General features: G+C 39.8%; 1 protein-coding gene across 6 annotated transcripts in view; it reads left to right on the plus strand.

Annotated features, from left to right (window-relative positions):
* Positions 1-23,501, plus strand: part of WASF3 (WASP family member 3) — a 136,325-nt gene that overhangs the window by 46,562 nt on the left and 66,262 nt on the right. For 4 of the 6 annotated variants that reach the window (XM_019651462.1, XM_019651461.1, XM_019651459.1 and 1 more), the window contains exon 2: positions 18,884-18,978. The exons of 1 other annotated variant lie outside the window; for it this stretch is intronic. The gene's annotated coding sequence lies outside the window, so the exon portion shown is untranslated. Of the gene's footprint in view, positions 1-10,668; positions 10,863-18,883; positions 18,979-23,501 lie in introns of those variants that run through there. One more of the 6 variants, XM_019651460.1, reaches the window with a different exon arrangement.

Consider the following 23,501-nt stretch of genomic DNA (forward strand, 5'->3'; position numbering starts at 1 on the left):
GAGAGAGAGAGAGAGAGAGAGAGAGAGAGAGAGAGAGTAAAGGGGCAGAAAGTTGTACTTTAATGAAAATGGAAATGTAAACAATACCACCTTAGCTTATATATGGAAGGATCATGTATCTTGTGAAATTTTCTACTCTTGGTGTTACAGAGGAGTTCATTTAGGTCCAAAGCAGCTCAGAAGAAGCATGGGCATCCTTACACAGGTTGCTTCCCTCTCCTTCCTGAGTTTTGGGGTTGAGGGTGAAAAAGATGAAAGGTTGTCAAAGTTTTGTTGCCTGAATATGCTGAAAGATAAACTCTAAAGAACACAAGAACTTTCTATTTATAATTACACCTTTATTTTTCTAGACCATTTACTAAACCACCTGCAGTTTGCTTTGTTTTTAATTTTTATTTTACATAATTTTTTACTGTTAATCTTGCAGTTCATTTCTTTTAAGTCAATTTCAGACACTTTTACATAATTGATAATATTCTCTTGTTATAGCACCTGTTATGTTTGTCTTCTTAGTATTGATTTCATATGAGATTCTCTTGCAGATTTATTTATTGACCCTTTTTGGTTCACTGTCCAGTAGAATCCAAACTCCACAAAGACAAGAAATGGTCTTTTACTGCATTCTATTCCTAGTCCCTAGGTGATAGTATACACTAGGTATTCAATAAATAGTCATATAAATAAATACTGTAGATACTGTTTTGTGTGCTTTTCCATTTAATGTCATAAGACTTTTATCACATAATATAAAAGTCTTTTAAAATGGTATATAAATGTTCATTTTATACATCGGGCATAATTTGCTTTAAATAAATTCTTTTGTTTGGCGTATTTAGTTTCTGCTGTGTTTTATTATTATAAATAACACCTAAGGGAACATCTTTATGTATAAATGTTTGCCCACATTTTGTTTACTCCTTTGGGATGATACATAAAGTATTATTAGTTGAAATAATTTAAGTCTCTTAACATGTATCAACAGCAAAAGTATAATGATTTATACTCTACTGACATTTGAAAAGAGGCCCTTTCTCCTAGAATTTGATCTGTAATGCTGATTTCCCCTCATTTTATGTTCACTCCCTGTGCCAGTGCCATCTGTTGCTGCTCTGTGCCTTTCCTTCAGTGACAGCCGGCCAGCCCCTTCGGTTTGTGGCCTCTCACTCCAGGCTTTCACTTTGTATTTACTAGATATCTGGAGGTTACCCTGCACCTCAAGTTCACCATTCCCAAGAAGGGAATTATTATCTTTTCATAATAATACACTCCCTCCTGCTCTGCTCCCTTTTGAGATAAGTGAAGGTAAAATCTTTTCAGCACCCAAGCTGGAAATGGAGGAGTGATCCTCAGTTCTTCCCTTTTCCTCTTTGTCCTGAACCAGTTTATGTATGCCCTGTTATTTCTATGCTCTTTGCTTCTGCCTCAGTGTCAGCTTATTACCACTTCTTTCCTGGACTATTATTGCCCTAACCAACCTCCTTTATCACTTTTCTCTAATGTATCACCATCACTGCCAAAGTTATCTCTCTCAAATGCCTGTCTTCTGTTTCTTTCCTCATTAAATTAAATTCCTTCAGATTTTCTCAGTCACGGACAGACTCTGCTCTGCCTGCGCTCCCTGGAGTCTGCCCTTCATCATTTCCTAGGGGTTTCCCTCCTGTGTATTCTCCAGCCAGCCGGGCGCCTCGGTGCTCCATATGGTCTTAACTCTGCACCTCTGTGGCTGTGCTCCGGCTGGACTCTGCCTAGAGCTGCCCCACACAGTTCACTTAACATTCATCTGCAATTCAGCTCCAAGGAGACTCTCTACAGACCGTTTTCCAGTGACAGCTTTCTTGTCTGTTTAAGTACTTCTGTGACAGAGTCTTCAGTACCACTTGTTGGTGGTATTTATTTAGAGGTTCATCTGTGATTCCATGGCACTTACCATAGAGACTGTTGTAGTAAAGATACTTAACAGATATTAGTTGAATTAATGTATCAGTAGAAACATACTTTGAGTTGTTGTCTTTTTGACTTCCTTCCTTCCTGCCTGCTTCTGTCTGGTACCATTTTCATTCAGTCGGAAGAACTTCAGCATTTTTTGTAGTAGTATGGGTCTGCTCAGCTATGATTTGTTGAAAAATATCTTTCTTTTGCTTTCTTTTAAAAAGGAATCAAACCTTTTATTTTTAAATATAGTCTCAAGGAAATTACCAAAAAATTAGAGTCTCAGGTACCCTTCACCTAGTTTCCCCAGTGGTGGGGAAGTACAATAGCAAAATTTTATATATATCGTTGGTAGTACAATAGCAAAACCAGGAAACTGACATTAGTATATTGCTGTTATTAAACAGGCTACAGACCTATTCACTGTTCACTGTATTTTAGATTGCATTTGTGTGTGTGTGTGCACGCGCACACATGTGCGCATGTGTGTGTGTGTGTGTGCACATGTGTGTGTGTGTTTCTGCCCAGTTTTATCACCTGTGTGGATTTGTGTAACCACTGCTGCAGTTGAGATGCAGCCCTGTTCCTTCATTGTACAACATCTCCCTCGCGCTGTTTCTTTGTAATCTCATCCATGCAACCCCTAGTCCCTGTACCCTGTTTTCCAGCTTTATAGTTGTGTCATTTTGAGAACATTATATACACGGGGTCATGTTGTGTGTGTGTGACCTTTTAAATTTACCTTTCTCATTAGGCTAACTGCCCATAAGGTCCATTTAGGTTGTTGTTTGTATCAGTAGTTCATCGCTTTTTATTGCTGAGTTGTACATCATTGTATGGATGTGCAAGAGTTCGTTCAGCTATCCGCCCAGACAACAGTTGAGCTGTTTCCAGTATTTTCGTATTATTAATAAAGCTGCTGTGAATGTTTGTGTATAGGTTTTTGTATGAATGTAAGTTTTCATTTCCCTGGGATGACACATACCATGAGTATAATTATGGGATTGAAGGGCAAGTGCATATTTAGTTTTGTAGGAACTTGCCAAACCATTTTCTGGCGTAGCCGTGCCATTTTACATTCCCACCAGCCAGTGTATGCGTGATCCAGTTTCTCTGTATCCTCAACAGAATTTGGTACTAATCGCTATTTTTTATTTTAAATGTTCTGTTAGGTGTGTAGTGATACCTCAGTGTGGTTTTAATTTGCTTTTCTCTGTGGCTAATGATGCTGTCTATTGAATGGTAATGATTGGCACCCATATATTCTAGATAGGAGGCCTTTGTTGCATAGTTGGTTTCCAGGTATTTTCTCCCAGTCCATTAGTTTGCTTTTCATCCTCTTAGTCTTTCACAGCTCAAGAGTTGTAAATTTTGATGCTTTTGTTTTTGAAAGTATTTTTGCTGGATAAAAAATTATGTGTGACAGATTTTTCTTTCTTAGCATTCTAAACTTGTCAATCTATTGTATTCTGACCTTCATGATTTTTGATAAAATATAGCCTTCTTAAATGTGGTCCTTACTGTTGATGCCTATATCCAATATGGGGTTTTTCCCCCCCTCTGTTCACTTTGAATATTTTCTCTTTATCTTCGGTTTTCAGCAGTTTGGCTTTGATGTGCCTAGGTGGGGTTTTCTTTGTATTTATTCTCCTTGGAGTTGAGTGAGCTTCCTGGATCCGTGGGTTGAAATCCTTCATCACATTTGGATCAGACATTATTTCTTCAGATATTTCTTCTGTCCCATTCTCTCTCTCTTTACCTTCTGGGACTCCAATTACACATGTATTCAAGCTGTTTGATATTGTTCCACAGATCTGGGGAAGTTTCGTTATTTTTTTTAATTGCTTTTCTTTCATAAAATTTGCAGAACCTTCTCCTGTGTCCAGTTTGCCATTAAGTGCATTGAAGGAGTTCTTTATTTCTAAAGATATCATTTTTATTTCTAGTTTTTTCTATTTATTTAAAAAAATTTCCACATGCATGAGAGTACCTTTCTCCCCAAATCTCTTCAGCAGCAGGTATTTTCACTTTTAGCTTTTGCTAATCTAATGGCTATGAAATGATATATCATTGTTACTCTATTTGCATGTAAGCAAATATATTTAGCTATTTAGTTCCGATTTTATTCTGAAATTCTTCACTGTTCATGGTCATCTGCTCATCTTTTCCACAAAATCCTTTAGTACATTTATCATAGCTATGTTTGCTGATTGCAATGTCACTGTTATATATGGGTCTATCTCTGTTGGCTGTATTTTTCTCTTTTTTATAAATTATGTTCTTCATGTCTCATAATTTTTTATTGCCTGCTGGACATTGTGTATAAAAAACAGGAAAGCCTGGGGAGTATCTACTCCCAGAAAAGGGCCTGCCTGTCTCATGACTCATGTGGGAGACTGAGCTCCGTCTGGCCTTCGTAGCAGCAGTGGACCCAGCTCATCATTACCTTCAAATATTTTGAGAGTGGGGTCAGGACTTTATTTTCAGCAGAGCTTCAGAATGAGCCCCAGCCAGACCTCAGAGATCTCTTTATGCTTTAGCCAAGCTGCCAACTTTCTGAGCAATGGGAATGCTGTTTGTTTTATAGCTTGGCTGCTGGTTCTTTTTGGACACTGATGAATTCTCTTTGCTCTCTCCAGTCTGTGGTTTTCTGTTCCTCAGGGGACCTCTCTTTGCTGTATTGTTCTTTAGAGGGATTTCTCTTAGTGCTCTTGCCTTCCTCGTGGTGTTAGTCTGCTGCTCTTCACCAGGGAAGTTCACAGGTGCCTGAGATAGTAAGTCTCTTTTTCCGTGTGCACTGCCCGTGTGTACTTGGTAAAAGCCGTAGGGAAGGTTTGCAGGTAGGTGCAAACTTGCTGTGCTTCTGGGGCTCCTTGAGATTCTAACCCATCATTTTAGCTCACAAGTAGACATTAAAAGTTGAACAGGTCAGTTGGTATTTTCTTACCCTTATCTCTGGCAGGTTCTTCTTCCTGCTACTCTGCCAGGGATGAAAACAACTGTGGATCACTCCTCTCCTAGGATGGCCTTGTCAGTACTTGGTATTTACTTCACGAAGGTTTCTTTGTGTTCTGAGTTTTCTTATGGCTTGTTTTTTGTTTGTTTATTTGTTGAAGTCTGTGGTTTTAGAGCTTTATTCAGCTTATAGTCATTGTTAGGGAAATTTTCTTTATTAACTTTTTCTTGCCTATAAATATGTTTAACATTTTGTTACTGAAGCATTGATGGTATCTGTGTTAATTTCTCATCCTTACGTAAGTAACCCATTCTCTGAAGCAGTGGTCTTTAAAACCTTTTGATTATGTACCTCATCATAAAAAAAATGAGCACATTATTAACCAATGTTACCCCAATAAATTTAATAAAAAGTAATGTTAAAAATGAGCACAGACCCACAATGTACATATATTTTACAAATCATATATATACTAGCTTATTGAACTGTATTTTCACATTTAAGACATGCATTATAATATCGATTAAAAATTTTTTAATTTTATTTTTATCTGATATTGTTGATAGTGACTATAAATATTTCATTTCAGTGTTTTTTTTGTTTTTTGGGGTTTTTTTTAAAAGATTTTTATTGGGGAATTGGGGGGATGGGAACAGTGCTGGGGAATTGGGGGAAGGGGAACAGACAAGTTGCTGTCGTTTTGTTCTTCAGTCTAGTTGTGGAGGACGTTGCTTCACTGGCCCAAGTTGGCACCATCATTGCACTCTTCCCAGACGAGGCAGATCAGTCGCCGGCTTCTGGACGGCCACTCACTGTGGCTGCTGGCCGCTCACGCTGGCTGCCGGCTACACACGGTAGCCCATGGCAACCCACTGCCACAGGGGCTGCAGCCTATGCCGTCGCCGGCGACTCACGTCAGCCCAGCTCCAGGTTGAGCTGTTGTTCAGCATCTTAGCTGTGGAGGGCAGTGTCACTCGCCCTCATATGTGGGATCCGAACCGGGACCCTCTGGCATTCCAAGCCAGTTCTTAACCATCGTGCCACTCGGACAGCCCTCAGTTCAGTGTTTTGATGATTTTGAAAAAAAATGTTAAACTGATTTCTTGCAGATCTATTTAGATCATGATTCTATTAGAGCATCTAGCTGACAGGAAGTGGTCATACATGGACAAGTGTCAACCTTGCAGTTTTCTTGTTAGCGTCTTCTTGTATTATCAGTATTGTCTTTGATCCTTTTGTTGTTGTTCTAGGAATCTTTCCTTTTCTTTTTTTAACTCCACCTCCACTTAGTGAGGATTAGTTTTGTTAAAACTGGTTAAATTTGTAATTCCACTTGCCTGGGCCCTGTCGGCTGCAGCCCTGTAGCAGCCCTGTAGGACGTCATAACCTGCTGACAACTTTCGGAACTAGAACTCTGTTTGCTTACAGGATAGTTTGATACCTTGTGTGATATGTGGCTGCTGACCTATGGGCCATATGAAGACATGATGTGTTACATACATTAACTATGAGTAAAACTGAATTTCTTTTCTCTCCCCCCATTCAGTCATTGTGTCTCCATCCCCTTCCCTCCCCCGCACTGGTGCCCTGTACTTTGTAGACCATTGCCAGTCGGGTATTTTGGGAGCAACTCCCCCTTTTACACTCTCAGAGATATCATTGCCTTTGTTCAGGCAACTCTTTTATTAACCCTGATAGAGTAGCTGTTTCCCTGGGCCTCTGAAGGGCCCCCATGTAGGGATCCTTCTGGAAGGGTGCTTCTTTGATAAGTCCTAGGGCAAAACGTCTGTGTAATGTTATAGAATGGAAATCACATTCATCTTACAGGAGTTGATTCATTTAGACAAAGGAGATAAAATATTTCCAAAAGCACTCTCTACTCTAAAGGAGGACTTTAAACCTTGCTTTTACCACTTGTAAGCTTGTGGTAATACTCAGCTACCGGCTCCTTGAAAAGTACTCATTTGTTCATTGGGGGTTATAATTTCCACCTCCAACCTCCTCGGAAGAATAAGTGATGTACTCCATGCAGAAGTACGCAATAGATTTCCCAGGGCTTGAATGGCTCAGCTAGGTTACTGTGGAGAGAGATTCTGGAATTTTCCTGTCATGGTGGAGTGCCCAGGAAGGTGAGTGGAGTGGATCCCTGAGAGCTTTCCATTTCCGGAGTTGTCTTTAACAGAGATTATTATTTAACTTCAAATGAAGGAAGATGGGGTTTTCTAGGTTTGAATCTCAACTCCATTATGTACTGTGGGACCTTGGGCGCATCACTTAATTTCTCTGTTCTCTCCTTTCCTCTTACATAAAATGGAGATAATAATAGCGTCTCCCTCCCAGGGCTGTGGCGAAGATTGAGTGAGAGACGTAAGCACATCAAGCACTTAAGCAGAGCACCAGGCTCGCCATTGCAGGCTCCGGAAGTGTTCGCTACTATGCTTCTCACATTCTTCTTTTTTAAATTCCCTCTGTGTGGGTAGATTGCGGCCCAGCAGAGAATTCATGCTACAAATCCCAACTAAAGCGGTGTTTTAAATAAGAAATCTCACCATGTTCACAGGAGTTCGGATGCTTTTTCTTGTGTTGGGTCGTTAGTTTTGGAGGCCAGATGTTTTTGGCTCCTCTTTTCATGGCTTTAATCACCTTGTGTGCCAGTCATCAGCTAGAGAACAAGAGCACCAGCCCTATTCTTACTTCCATCACTTATTATCTCCCAGAAGAAACGGCCCACAGTTCAGGGGGATCTTACGGTGCTTTCCCTTCCCCAGGTCCTCTCCCCACCTTCTCACTTCTGTCTCCTTCCTTTTCTTAATTGTTACAGGAGTGTCTGGTGGGGGGATGTCATTCTTGACGCCAGGGTAGAGACCATCAGTATATGGTTCTTTTAAGGCTGACAATGCTTAAATTTATGTGTTATGAGGTAGAGAGGACCATGATCTGTTGAAATGACACGATTTTGGTAGTTTAATTATAAAGCCTTTTCAGTATTTTTAGGTGCAGTAATTTATTCACTTGCTTTCAAGGAGAATTTTAAAATTGCTGACCACTTTTTGTTAAAAAGATTTAAAGGGTCATTACTTTTAAGCATTGAGATTGATAAAAATAGTATTTAATCTCTATGTATTTGCAGTACATCCAGATCGATACAATTATACATCTTTGGCATCTGAATTGTATAGTATTTATTTTATTAAATGTCCTCAGTAGTTGTGAGGGAGAAGATACAATTGGATCTAAAACTTGCTAGAGTGCATTTTTATTTCAAGTCTAGACTATCCCTGTGTGTAGGCAGGTGCCACTTTAATTTCCTCAGTTTACTTTGTATGCGGAGTCATTCAGTTATTTCCTCATGACCTCTGTGCTGAAAGGTTCTAGAGAGGTGAGGTTGGCCTTTGGGAGGATGGGCACTTCTCCACTTAGAGAGCTGAATGCCATTGACTGCTGGGGATTATGGTGGGTGAAGGAGAGAACAGGGGCAGAATCTGGACCTTTGATACCTTCATGCCTTCTGGGTTGACAGGTCTAGCTGGCATTTAATGCAGAATTCAACAGAAAACTGCAAAAGTAAAAGGAGCTTTCATTAGTTAAGTTTTTACCTGCTGTTTGGAATATCCACATTTCTGCCTGTTTGGTGGTAAATTGGCCATCATTCTCTTTACCTGTAGAAATCAGAGAAAAGCAGAGTCAGACCCATCCAGGATGTTGGCCACTTGCCCCAGCATCCACTTTGTCATTTGGAGACAGCTGAGTGCTACGACCATAACTCGAGAATGAGAAGACGACGTACCTCCTCTGTATACACAAATGTGATGTAGCAGGACTTCCCCTTGGCTACAGTAGCCCAAGTGACACCGCCTGATGGTGGTGAGTGTGCTTCTCACCTCCTTGTTTGAGGGCAGCTGTGTGCTTAGCTTGTGGTAGTAGAGGGTTAGCGGCTACCGTTACTAAGCCCCTGCCAGCTGGCTGGGTTCTTCACCCATAATCGTTCATCCTCCCCTTCTCTTTATACTTAAGGGGAGGTCTGCGGCCTGTTTACAGGTGGGGAGATTGAGGCCCAGACAGTAATAACTTGTGCAGAGTCCACAGCTTTGGAGGGCAGACCCAGGTGTGGAACTCAGATCTCTGATGCCCACACCTATTCTTTGCCCTGTCCCATGCAGCCTCTGCCCCCAGAAAATGCTTCCTACAAGATCATAGTGGATGACACTAATAAATGATTATTACTTAACCTCTAGGAGATGGAATTTAATGTTAGAAACATTTTAGCGGTAATAAGTTACTTTCTAGGTGACTGAAATTTTACATTCATTTCTGGGTGGTGACATTTTTCCCCTTGGTTTTGTCTTCTGTCATCCGTAAGCTGTGGCCTTGTAGTGCAGTGGTGAGCCAGCCCTCCCTGATTACTTCAGATATAGTGAGTGTCCCTTAGGGTCTGACCGAAGGAAGGCTCAGGAGAATTGAATGTAGACGTGTCGTAAAATGTTACTGCTCTGTTTGTCAGCCTTGTGTGAACACACGGGGTCCCTTGTGAGTGAGGTTTATGGACCCATTTGTTATAGTGGTTGCTGTTATACTTTACCCAGGAAAAAAAAGTAACTGAGTGACTTGTTAGATTGCACATGAAATCTTTATGTCAGGCTTAGTATTACATAGCTAGCTTTGAAATGTATTTTGATTCTGGAATATGTAAAAATTGTCATGGCAATGAAAAAAAGAAACCTCTGCAATGCAGCATTTACATCTGCCATTTCCATCTGGTAACATGCAGATTCCTAAGTATTTTTGTTTATTTATGTAATAATTATTTTGTCCAAACTTCGGATGCAGTGTGTGTAATGAAACCAAGTGGTAACCCTGATTTGGTTCTGATCTGTTTGCTGTCCCACAGGGTGTTGATTGCTGAGTGTGTGGGATTTTAACCTGGCTTGTCGTACTGTTTAGCGTGGGTCTGAAGAGGAAGGATACAGGGTCACAGAGAAATACGAATAACTGCAGCTGGTACCTGTGTTACATTTGTCTTTCTCTTGAAATAGCTTTGGAAATGCAGACCAAGTTTAAGCTAAAGATGAAGAAAAAGACAGCATCCCTCATGCGGCTAGTCATAGGAGGCTCAGCATGTCCCTGGGAAGGGTCCTGGATGGGACCCGTGGAAGGGGTTATAGACTGGGGGTCATGTGAGAATGGTAAAAAGGCAGGGTCAAGAGAACCGAGGTGTGCCTGGAAGTTAGTTACAGGCGTGAGTCCTGGCATGAACAAAATCCAGGTGAATATCAGAAGTAAGACAGGGATATCAAGGAAGTAAAATCTCAGATAACAGTGGATCAGATTCTCAGGGACCAATGCTCAGTCAGAAACCATGGACAGTGGACTTGGAGAATAGCAGACTCAAACCAGTTAAAGATGCATTGTTAAGAAGGGGGTTGTTTCTGTGCGAAGGGTGAAAAGGATAACTATTGCATTGTTCTGTACACCTGAAACTAACAATAAAAAAACCCCCAAAAAAACAGCTTTTATATTTACTTAAAATGGCCTGGGAACAACTACCAGAGTTCCTAACCTAGTTGCAGCTGGGAAGGTGGGGCCAAAGCTAAGAGTAATGTCATAGTTGGGATGCTGAAGTTAGGAAGAGAGACATTTGTCTACTCGATGATCCCTTGATAAGTGGCATCATAAACAGTAATTTAGTGTTTGCCTGTTATGTACATGGTATTATTGTAAACATTAAGAAATATAAAATGACATTTTTACCCTCAAGGGCCTTCTAATTGGGTTGAGAGGACAGAGCATGTCCATCCAAAGATAAGCCGCAGTGGAAAGGAGATGTGTTGGCGGTTGCAGGGGTGACATGCACCATGCGTTCTGCTGGAGCTGGGAGAGAAGAGGGATCTAACTGGGCTGGGGAGGTCCAGAAAACGTGCTGCAAAAGACAGAGTCAGTAACGGAAGGAGCTGAGATGGAACACAAAGTGGGACTTAAGGTGAGAGGACATAAGTGTGTGTCCCTGCCACCTTTACTTGCTGTTTCACTCTTTGAGCCTGTTTCCTAATTTGTAAGATAAATTCTTCCCTTTCTTGTTTGTGTCAGGGCTGTTGTGGAGATTAAATGAGATGATTTATGTGAAAGCCCTTTTTGTAAATGGCATGGATTCAAATGTAAGTTGTTATTAATAATTTGCCATTTGCAGTGGAGAGCCTGTTGGGTAACAGCTTTGTTTTAATTAATTCATCATATGTAAATAGACTCGTACTCTTGCAATCAAAGGTGTTTAATGAAGGTCATGATTAGATGTTAAAGGGAAAGAGTCAAGAGACTTTTTAAGTATGTTGTATGTCTGAGATTTCACTTATAAATACCTAATTAGTATTGAAAATTAATGTTTGATATGTATCTGAAGTTTTCCATTTTTGGTTATAAAAAGGAAATATATTTGAAGAGTAAGTTACTGAGCTGTGAAAAAAATAGGAGTCCATTTAGTAGCAAAATTACATGATGTTTTTTCATTCTCTATTCAGACTATTTTTAGCATCTCTTTGAATCAGTGATGAATTCTAGTTACGGGAGTCAGTAATTAAAGCAGAGAAAAATATAACATCGTTTGGACAAGAAAAGCTTTCTACTTGAGTTGGCTCTGTTTCAAGGTTTAACTGTTATCTTCAGGGGCCTCCCTGGAAGCATTGGTTTGTCATCTCTGTGGGGTCACAAACAACAGGAAAAGTGCCAGAACATTTGCCGGGGACACAGTGTCCCGGTTCTGAAAAAGGGAAGTTAAGAAAATTCTGGAATTTCTTACCGGGTCAGCTTGTTGCATCTGTATACTCTGCAGAATCTGGAACATATTCTTTCGAGGACCTCTGGGCCTCCCCTTGTTTTCCTGTCCCCCAGCCCTTCCTGTGGGTCATTTCACCCCCATCAGCACCTCCGTCCCTCTGTCCCTGTGTCAGCCCTGCTCCTTGCTTTTCCCCATCTTCAGGCTGCCTCTCTGAGTATTGCTTAAGAACCTGCCTGATGATGCCAGCGGCTTCCACATTTGTATGTAACGTAGCTTGTTCCGTGATGCTGCTAAACTGCTTTTGAAAAACTTGCTCCTAGTCAGCAATCTTTCTGCAAGCTGGAAGCTTCATTTTATCTTGAGCAAGTTATTATTAGTTTATTCTTTCATGGCCATTTCACAAAAGCTTATTAACTGTTTGGTTGAATTGAAATGAGTGTTTTGTTGACCCAAATCTCCTGCTCTTTGCCTGGGTGGAGCCCAGCTCTTAAAGCGGTGACCACAGGGCCAACACTAAGTCACTGGACACAAGGCAGGCCGAACTTTTACAGTTGAAGTAGGTCAGGAAGATGCAGTGTGGTTTTTTTTCAATTTTCAATCCTAGCCAGACAAGAAAATTATTTGACAGTTTTTGTGTTTGGCATTGAGCCAGGTACTAGGAATTAAAAAGGAAAATGAAAAATATATTTCATAGTGAAGCGAGAAGTTAGGGGTCAAAAGTAATAGGATTAGTAGGGGGCTGCCCAGAGCCAGACCTCTCTACCATGAACATTAAAAACATTAAAAACAAACAAACAAACTTAACAGTTACATATAGCAGAAACATCATATAACTATATAAGCCATTTTTCCTTTGGAAATCGATCCTATTTGCTACGAATTTCTGAACATTTTCAACCTCTAAATTCTTTGATCTCTTAGCAGTTCAGAACTTTGTTGTGAATGAATAACTGGGCAAATTTAAGACCAGAACTAAATCTGAATTTCTTCAGTCACCTTGGCTTTAGGTTTTTGTGTGCTCGTTATCTGTTCACTCTGTTTTGTTGTGGACCCAGCGTTGATGGAGCATTCACTGTGAACCCCTTTCTGTGCGATGCCCTGGGGATCTAAAGACGCGGGTGACACTGTCCCACCCTGATGGGTGTCGTGGTGGGGACAGGTTGGAATGCTGGTGGTGGAGGAGTAGGTCATCATAGCAGCAGTCGAGGCCAGCTCCTACCCATGGACTAGCTCAGTTAACTATCATAGCTTACGGAGATTTATTCTGGAATGACCCGCATGGAGTCTTGGAGTGTGTCAGTGGAAAGGGCAATTTGACCTGGAGTCTGGCTCTACAGCTCCCAGCACCATGGCATTTTGTTTTGGCCCTCTTGTTGGTGGGCACAGAAGAGGGACGCGGACCCTGCCAGGCAGCTGAGCAGTGCTGTGCAGCCAGAGTAACCCTTGACCCACTCACTAGTCAGAAGGACCTGGAGGCCTAGCCAGCTGGGAATGGCAGGTGCTGGGAAATGCAGGTGTGGGGGGCAGTCCGGGTGTGAGTGCAGTGTGAGAAGTGGTGGAATCCACCCTGCAGTGGCCACTGGCGCCCGGAGGGAAAGCCTGGGCTACTGTCCCCAGGAACTGGCCTTGGCTGCCCTGCAGTCGGGCAGAGGCGGCTTTCTAAGCAGGAGTGCCTCCAGTGTGGCGGCAGTGTCGGGCCGGAAGACCAAACCAGGGGGACAGGCAGACTGGCTGCGTTTACGGGAAGAGTGTGAAGCCTCACCCGGCCATGTCTGATGTGTGCGGTTCCGAGCCCTGGGCCTCGTAAAGGACAACCTGGAGGCCAGCTGGGAGAGGCTGGGGAACCGGAACGTTCGCCCCACCGTCACACACCTGGAAGCTTGTGGAGTTGGAGGGCTTGATAGACTGATTTCAGTGGGTAGAACAGAGTGCATTGGTTTCAAGTCATGAAGATGTTAGCTTTACCTGAATTCAAAGAAAGCCGCATTTCAGACAGTGTTTCTCAACCAGTGGGGGTGTGAACTCATGAATTACCTCTCCTGAGCAGTGTTCCAGCAGAGCATACAGGGATGTGGTAGATGGGGCGGGTCTCGAAGCCCCTTCCTACTCTTGTTAGGGCTGTGCTTCAGGCATGGGGACCTGGGAGTTCTCTGGAGACAGGCGGGCAGATACACACACTCCAATTTGTGAGCAAGTTCTGGGTCTGAAAACTTCGTGATGTCCTAATACTTATGGGGTGATATAGCATTAACTTTGCATACTCTGTGCATCTAAAGGACAGTAATGATCCTCTTGGTGTCCCCTTGTTCCACATGCAAATTTTAAGTCTTTCTTGTTTATTACACCAGAGCTGGTCTGCTCTTCTCGCATGGCATGTTGTGTGTGTCTTGGTTGCCACTGAGCATTTTCTAACTTGGAGTGTGGTGACTTCCTTTGAGTAGCTTCACCTTTGTCTGATTCATGGTCATATCTCTTATGCATAGTAGGAAGACAGTATGTATTTTGGATGGATCGATGAGTGGTTGTATCTGGGCTGTCAGATTCTCTGGCCAGGGACTGTTCACCCAGGGGTATTGGCCATCCATGGATTGCCGCAAAGTCATATTATATATCAATAATCCATCATGGGGCCTGCCGAGTGGCTCAGTTGGTTAAGAACTCTCTCAAGAGTGCTAGTTCTGAGCAACTAGTGGTTCGATTCCTGGCCCAAGCTGAGCTGCTGCTGAGCTGTTGGCAGGATGGCTCAGCTAAAAAAAAAAAAGAATCAACCATGCGTTCTCCATAGTTTACTGAGCAGTTATTGTTCACTGAGTGAAGGGGAAGAACATATTGTTTTATCAAATTACTCAAAACTCAGAGACTTTTTCTTCACCGGTATTCCCCCAGAACAGTTAGTGTGGTTTTCTCAGTAACTAACTGAAAGTGAACCCGGCTGAGAGTGTCAGCCATGGCGTTCAGTGACTGTCGGATCCTGACATAATTTTGTTTTACTTATATCAGTACCCCTCTGCTGCTGCCTTTAGATTTCTTGTGTTTATTTACTCTTCCCCACCAGCTAAAGCTTTCTAGGAGCCAAGACCTCGTCTTATTACTTCATATTGTTTTCCCCCTCACCTACGTAAGAATCCACTTATAGGGTAAATTGAATTGTGGGGCCAGCTAAGTGTGTTCATAGTGGCTCTGATTTAAAATATGTGGGACTGTTCTGGCAATGGGAATCGAAGCTCAGATAACTACCTGAGAGGCCAAGGAGGGAAGCACAAAGGTTGCTGTTTTATTGTGGTGTTAGACGTTCACTTCTTGCTAAAAACGTTCATGTTAGACGTCCTGAGATGTTCTCTGAAGCTGATAGAGGCTGCATGTTCTAAAGTGTCTAACGATGTTGCAAATAGAGCTTTATATGTGAATAGCTAAGAACATTAGTGCCACGATCTCATGGATTGAGAGGAGCTTAGAAGTTTAGTCTGGTTAAGAAGGTAGCACTGGAAAAGACAGGGAAACAGACACCTGGAATGTGTGTGAGTGCCAACTTCTCATTTCTGGAAAACTGAAATCTGGGAGCTTAAGAGCGATGCCAAGGACCAAAATAGTAAACAAATCCTAATACAATCAGATTAGGATAATATTGGCAGATTAACAACAAGTCATTTAGACAACTGGTTCTCAGGCTAAGTGTTTTCGTATCACACTTTTTTGTTTCATATTGACTTTGGATGTTGTGGATAACTAAGATTAAAGGGCATATTACCAAGGAAAACTTTATTATCATTGACATTTTAAAATGCTCTGTAGAACAAAAGAAGGTATTTCATAAGATAAATTCAGTCATTTTTCTCACCAGAGTACAGAGGAATGTAAACTGAATGGAAACTAAACTGCACAGGAGGTGAATGGTCTGTAGTGTATTTGAACTCATCATAAAGCTGTCTGCTCCCTTCCCCTCCCCGCCCTTCCCTTCTCTCTTTAAGAAAAGACATATCTACACAGTTACTTATCCTGGCTTGATTTATCATTGGTTTGTGATTAGTCCCTAAATTACGACTTGCTATGGTTTCATGATAGTTTTTATTGTACTTTCTTTTCTTTCTTTTTTTTTTACACTGAATAGCATAAGGAATTTTAATTTAGTAGTGCTATTTTAAGAATTGGATTGAGATCTGGAGACAGCATGAGTCCATTTTAGTGCTGCCATGTTGAGGGCCTTATTGAAAACCTGAATGAGCAAGGATAGGTACCTCTTTGATGAGATTTTAAAGGGAAGAGTCCTTAAAGATCACCCAGTTATTCTGTTTATTGACTTGTTCATTCATTTTTTTCAATAAATATTTGAGTGTTTATATGCCCTTCATCTCCTCAGATACTGGTAATAACCCCTTCAAACTCATCTTCTCAAGCCTGAAACCTTAAGAGCTGCACTGTCAATAGGGTAGCTACTAGCCACAGGTTGCTATTTAAATTAACATTAATTAAAATGAAATAAAACAAGTCAGTCCCTTAGTCACACTAGCCACATTTCAAGTGCCCTGTGTGGCTGGCTGGAGGCTGCCATACTGGACGGCGTCCATCTGTGGAACATGGCAAGGGATTCAGCCAGATGTGTTGCCTCAGTGTTCCTTGACTCCACCCTCTGACACATCTCAGCTTCCCATCCCCTCCATCACCAAACAATCTCAAGTTTGTTCCCTTCCTCTTCTGTCATCTGAACGAAGGCCCAGTGTCAGCAGTGCTGAAGCCCTCCCTGCTCCCTCGATACCGTGTACGTGCCTTTTACCACTGAATGCTAATCCCTTGTTTCTTCTGGTGGACCAAGAGGCTCTGAGGGTGTAGGATTGGGCTTTGATTTCCCAGTGTAGGGCCACACACAATGCCTGACACATTACCACAGTAAATACGTGTGTATTGAGCAGATAGAGCAATGAATGGGTGGGTGAAGGAGGCTGAAGTAGTTGCATTTTGAAGGTGAGGACAATTTGGATGCATGGAAACCAGGAAAGGAGGGCATTCATGAGGGAGCTGGGAGCATCATGGACACAAGCCCTGCGGCAGGAAATAAGAGGGCAACTCTACTCCTAGACTGAAGCCACAGGAGCATTTTTAGCACCACTCGGAGCTTAACTCTGGGACACGAACAGAATTTGAATCCTGGTGTTGCATATAAATGTGTTGCCCTGGGCTTGCTAACATTACACCTCTTAGTAGAGGTGCTGGGTTTCAACTTAATAACCTTAATCCGTAACTTCAGAGGCGTGAAAGGTAACTTTCCCCTGTAAAATTAGGCAACACTCTCACAGAACCTAGTTCATTCTTCAAGATCTTTATGGTTACAGTTGTAACTATAAACTATATAAACATAAGTTTGTAGCTTATGTTAGACATGTTAGCAGCACAGTAGGAAAGCAAAGTGCATGTGCACATGTTCAAAAGGAGGTGGTCTAACACAGTAATTAAAAACAGTGACTGTGGCCGGACAGACCAATCCTGCCCCTGCCCCTTCCAGGCTATGTCATCCTGGGAAAGGCACCTTCTGGTCCTTCATTTTCTCATGTGAAAGTAGAGATATTATCTGTCCTGTGAAGATTAAGTTCAATATGTGTCATATTCATTCGCACTATGCTTAGTCCTGAGTAAAGCATTCACCAAGTGATAGCTAGTAACAAAATAATAGTACGCAGCCTTTCACAAAATGGGAAAGTTCACAGTCGTGCTTCTTAAAGGAAGAGTTAACCGGTGATGGCTAAACAGAAATGGTCATGCAAAAAATACTTATACCAGACACGTTTCTGGACCTTATGCACAATCAGCTAGATAGAACCATCTCTGAGGTGTATATAGTGCTGGTTACTTTCAACATCATGCAAATAAGATGATCTGATAGAAGTCAGATTCGGTCTGGATTATCTAAAACCCATGGCCAATTCTCTGTATTTGGAAATAAGGTGAACATTTGTGCAGATTACATAGGGAAAACTCACTTTTTTTTCTTTCACTCTGTGTAATCAAGAGCATGCTGTACAGCTTCTAAGGATGGGGAAGAAAATTACGTGCTACTTTTAATTTTAAATAAGCCAACTCATAGGACATGTGTAAATTAGAGTATCATTGAATGATGTTTCTATTTTTTTCCCCATACTTTCAAAAAGATACTGACAGTCTTGACTCTGTAGGTTCTCATTATCTACTGGCCTGCATATAATTCTTGTGTGCCCCGATAGTTCTCTTTAGCAGACTTAAAGTTGCTTTTCTTCCCCATGGAAATGGCACCCTTCTCCCTTCCTCCGCCTGCCTGGCCTTTACCTAGTCTCGCTCCTCTTCATCCCCATCGACCTCCCCGAAGCTGTTTGATAAGCCCCACCCTACTTCTGGGTGCTATGCTTTTTCTTTTGAGCCTGTACCTAATACATTATAATTAGTCACCTTCACTAGACTGGGAGTTCTTTCTCGAGCAGGCGTTTCCTTATTCATTGCTGTGTTTGCAGTCCTTAAAGCGGGGGGGACTAATACAAGGCGCTTGGTGAAGTTTTGCCCACTGAATGAATGCTTATTCACTAAATTTTTCTTGAATGTATTCTTCCTAAGGAAACCATAGCTCTGGGTTGGAAACTATATCATACTTGTTAGTACCTGGTAGCTCCTGCACACTGCTACACGATGTCAGATTGTTCTGTAGGCTTGCTGGTAACAACAGTTACCCTAGAAACACTTTATAGGGTCAGTTAGGCAGGTGTCAAATCTTTGTTACTATTTTATCCCCATATGTACTATTAAAATATTTATAAAGAGATCACCAAAATTTTCGCTGAATTTAAGTATTTTTGTGTGAAAAAGTAATACAAATGCTCATATCTGATACAGTTCTTATGTGAAGAATGATCAGTAGTCGATTCATTGTGGCCAGTAACAAAACCGAAAATGTGTGTGTGGTTGTTGTTGGGTATGAATTGAGCAGTCCAGTTGAATAAAACTATAATGTACTTGGCTTTTTGTTTTTCTGCCCTTTAGCTATTATTTACTATGATTCCTTGAAGTTAATTTCAGAGCTCATTCCAGCGTAGGGAGTTGGAATTAATACAGGATTTCACATACTTTTTACTATATTGCTCAAACTAATTTAAAAAGAACTGGGATTAGAATTCCCTTGATGAAGTTGTTGAAATGTGAACTTTGAATTTAAGACTTTCTGGAAGACTTGAGTGCATTTTGCTAGTATTTAATTCTTTTTTTCTTTTTAGTTTTAATTTCGATTGCTGTTATTACTGATATCTGAGCCAAAGTGGTGATGCTACCTGAAGGAAATTTTGGGAACCCTTAAGTCAGCACTTACATGGTAAGTGTGTGTGTGTGTGTGTGTGTGTGTGTGTGTGTGTATCTGTGTGTGTGCGTGTCTTTTATTCTTAAAGCCACTTAATTTCTGTAATGTTATACTTTAGAACTTTAATTTGAAATAGAATAGGATAAAATATTTTAATATTTCAGAATATTAAATATTAATATATTTTAACATATAACTATTAAGGCATAATATTTTAGAGCTTTAGATCCTAATCAAGAGTAAGAATTTGAAAGAGAAACAAATATAATTTGGTGTATTCATTTCATATTAATTTTTGTATGAACAAGTATGGCTGTATAATTTATTTTCCTCCCTATATATTTTTCCCATCTTTGTTGTATTTCCTGGGTTTTAACCAGTTCCTTATTATCTGAACCTTGCTAATGATGAATGGGTATGAGAAGTCAAGGTGATAAAACTCAGGCCTGGTTGATTTTTACTATATCTTACTCTGAACTGAAGTGGTGATTCCAACAGTGGCTAATATGAGGGTTTTAATTATTTAAGGATTTAAATTATCTATATTCCTCTATCTTTGAGGGATAATTCAAGAGTAATGAGACATAGCTGACTAGTAAGACAAGTTATTCCTTTGAGCTTCATTTTCCTCATGTACAAAATGCCATCATTTATCTTACATGTTTTATAGAGCTGCAAAAATCAAATGAGATGATGTATGAAGAGGTGGAATTGTCCTCTTTCTTTCTTTCTTTCTTTCTTTCTTTCTTTCTTTCTTTCTTTCTTTCTTTCTTTCTTTTTTGGAAAGATAGAGGGAGAGTAACAAAAGCCTTTTTGGTTTTGAGATGAGTACTGAGAAAAAGCATATTATTGTAAATATCCTTTAGAGGAAAGGATGTTGGAAGACTTGATATCTAATCCTATCTCACCTTGATTTTGGGCATATCATTATATTAATTTGCTATCAGAAAATTGATTTTTACTCCATACTTTAACTTTGCAAGTAATTTTTCAGGGATATGTCTCTATTCTTTGACCATAGTGGAATTAAGCTAGAAAGCAGTATCAGATATCTGGGAAATCTCCAAATATTTTGAAACTAAATATTACATTCTGAAAATCCCATGCATCAAAGAGGAAGTCACAAGGGAAATTAGAAAATATTTTTAATTGAATGAAAATTAAAATACAATATATCAAAACTTAATGGGATTCACCTAAATTAGTACTTCAAGGGGAAGTTTACAGGGTTAAAGGCTTCCATTAGAAAACGGAAATTTTGAAAGAATAATTTAAACTTTCACCTTAAGAAATTAGAAGACAAAGAGCAAATTAAACCCAAGAAAAGTGGAACTAATAAAGAGTAGAAATCAATTAAATAAAAAACAGAAAGACAATAGAAAAAAAAAATCAGTGAAACCAAAAAGCTGGTTCTTTGATGGGATCCATAAAATTGACAAACCTGTAGTCACACTAATTAGGAAAGAGAGAGAGGGAAAGGGAAAGGAGGGAAGGGAGAGAGAGAGCGAAATTGCTAATATCAGAAAAGAAAGACCATTAGTGTAGATCCTACAGATACTAAAAGGCAGATAAGGGACTATTATGAGACGCTTAATACATTTGGTAACTTGGACAAATTTCATCAAAGACACAGCTACCAAAGTTTACTCAAGAAGAAATGGATAACCTATGTAGCTCTTTATTAAAGAAGTTGAATTTGTAGTTAAAAATCCTCCCCAAAAGTAAGTGCTGTGCCCTGATGGACTCACTGGTGAATTCTACCAACCTATTAGGAAAGAAATAATACCGACTACATACAAACTCTTCAGAAAATAAGAGGAGGAGCACACTGATTTATTTTATGAGGCCAGTATTACTCTGATATAAGTAAAAACAAGATATTTCTCAACAAAATATTAGCAAATTGAATAGAGTTTATATAAAAAAGATAATACATCATGCCAAAGTACTATTCATTCCAGAAATGCAGGATTGGTTCATCACTTGAAAATCAATCAATATAGTTCACAGTATCAGCAAACTAAGCAATGGAGTTTTTATAACCCACATGTACATCTCCATAGATGTAGAAAAAAACTTTTAACAATATTCATTATCATTCATGATAAAAATTCAAGACAGTGGTAATAGAAGGGAGCTTCCTCAGCTTACTAAGAGGTATTTATGAAAATATTATAGCTAATATTGTAATTATTGGTGAAAGACTAAATGCTTTTGCCTCACATTAGGAGCAAGGCAAGGATTGTCACTCACCTATTTAAAATTGTCGTCCTAGTCAGTGTGATAAAGTAAGAAAAACAAATAAAAGGCATATAGATAAGACAAGAAGAAAAGTCAAATTCAGAATTCCCATAGCAAGAAGCCTGAGAAATGTAGACTTTAGCTTTCTAGCCTCTGTGATACAGGGGAGAGGATAGGAGATGTGAATAGACAGACAGTAGACAATATCTGTTGGGTTGTTGGAAAAGTCATGACATATTTTTTCTATGTTTTTCATTGCAAAAATGTGTCATGACTTTTCCGACAACCCAATACTATATTTTGATTTCTGTGATCTGAAAATCATGAAAAGCAAGGCAACGTTTATATCACTTGTGGTTTTAAGTTACTGTTTTCTTTAAAGTTTAAAGTCAGCTTAATCTGTTGGGATAGTTTTATTTCAGCATTTTCTTCTTTCTGCTAATATATCCAGAAAGCTGTGTGTAGTACTTCAAAGTTACACATTGATTTAAACTTCATTAAATAGCTCTTGTTTTTTTAATTTAAAGAAAAAGGCTATCTGAAACAACGTCAAGGTGTCCTCTTAAACCCAAAGTGGGCGAACAGAATTATTTGTTAAATCTATTACAAGCATCATTTAGCAGGCTGGCTGAGTGGCTCAGTTGGTTAAGAGCTCGCTCAAGAGTTTGAGCTCTGAGCAACAGCGGTTCGAGTCAGCCCGAGCTGAGCAGTCGCTGAGCTGCCAACAGGTGGCAGGATGGCTCAGCTAAAAAAAAACAAAACAAAAAAAACCAAGCATCATTTAGCTTTGGATGAGTTCAGATTGTTTTGTATGCTTGCTGTTTATATCTAAGAATTCATTGACATGTTCTGTATACTAATATAAGCCATGTATTAGGCTTACTGGTTTCTGCTAAATAATTTTCAAATACTTGCTTATTTTTACAATGGTTGGCAGTGTAGAACTGAGGAAATCTTGAGTCCTAGTCCCGATTGCCTGGGATAGTTATATGACAAGACAGTGTCTCTGGATATTTTTGGTGGAATCATTTCTAAGTCTCTTGGAATAACATAGTTTTTCAGCCTAAGTAGAATGCTTACAAGTTTTCACAAATATATAATAACTATGCATTGCTACTTTAATTACATATCAGTGACCATATCCGTTAGTGCTGAGTACTTGGTATGACAGAGTGTTATAGTAGAGGGAGTATAAATTTAGGAGTTAATAGAAAATCTTGAGCTCAAATGCTGAAAACATACAAGCTTAAGCTTTTGAGCAAAATCTACTGAAATCCTTTATCCCCATTTCCCTCACCTGTAAAAGGAGGATAATTTTTTTTATTTCCAGCTTTATTGAGAAATAATTGACATCTATCACTGTATAACTTTAAGATGTACATGATGGTTTGATGTACATGTATTGTGAAATGATTACCACATTAGGTTCAGCTAACATCCATCTCCTCATATAGATAAAATAAAAATAAAAGGAAGACGAAAAAAAATAGGAAAAGAATTTTTCTACGTGTGATGTGAACTGCTAGGATTTACTCTCTTAACAACTTTCCTGTGTATATCATACAGCAGAGTTAGCTATAGTCACCATGTTGTACATGACATATCTCGTATTTATTTATCTTATAACTGGAAGTTTGTACCTTTTGAGGATAATAATCTTGACGAGCTGCTGAAAACATGAAAAATAATACTCAGAGCATGTAGCAGACAGAGGGTACTCAAACGGTGACACTAGTAGGGGATCTTCATTGGAGAAACATTGTAAGACTTGGGCATCTGAGAGAGCTGGTTTTGAATTGGCTTGGAAGAATTAATATTCTACCCAAAGCAATCTATAGATTCAGTGCAATCCTTATTAAAAATTACAATGGCATTTTCCACAGATATAGAACAAAAAAATTAATGAAATTTGTATGGAACCACAAAAGACCCCGAATAGCCAAAGCAATTCTGAGAATGAACTAGAACTATATTACAAAGCTATAGTAATTAAAACAGCATGGTATTGGCATAAAAACAGAGACAAAGATCAATGAAACAGAATAGAGAGCCCAGAAATAAACCCACACATATATGGCCAATTTATAGCAAAGGAGCCAAGGTTACACAATGGGGAAAGGACAGTCTCTTTAATAAGTAGTGTTGCGAAAACTGGACAGCCACATGCAAAAGAATGACACTAGACAACTGTGTTAACACCATACACAAAAATTAACTCAAGATGGATTAAAGACTTGAATGTAAGACCTGAAACCATAAAACTCCTAGAAGAAAAAGTAGGCAGTAAGCTTCTTGAC

Source organism: Hipposideros armiger, unplaced genomic scaffold (assembly GCF_001890085.2).
Source record: "Hipposideros armiger isolate ML-2016 unplaced genomic scaffold, ASM189008v1 scaffold_160, whole genome shotgun sequence".
Lineage (NCBI taxonomy): Eukaryota > Metazoa > Chordata > Mammalia > Chiroptera > Hipposideridae > Hipposideros > Hipposideros armiger.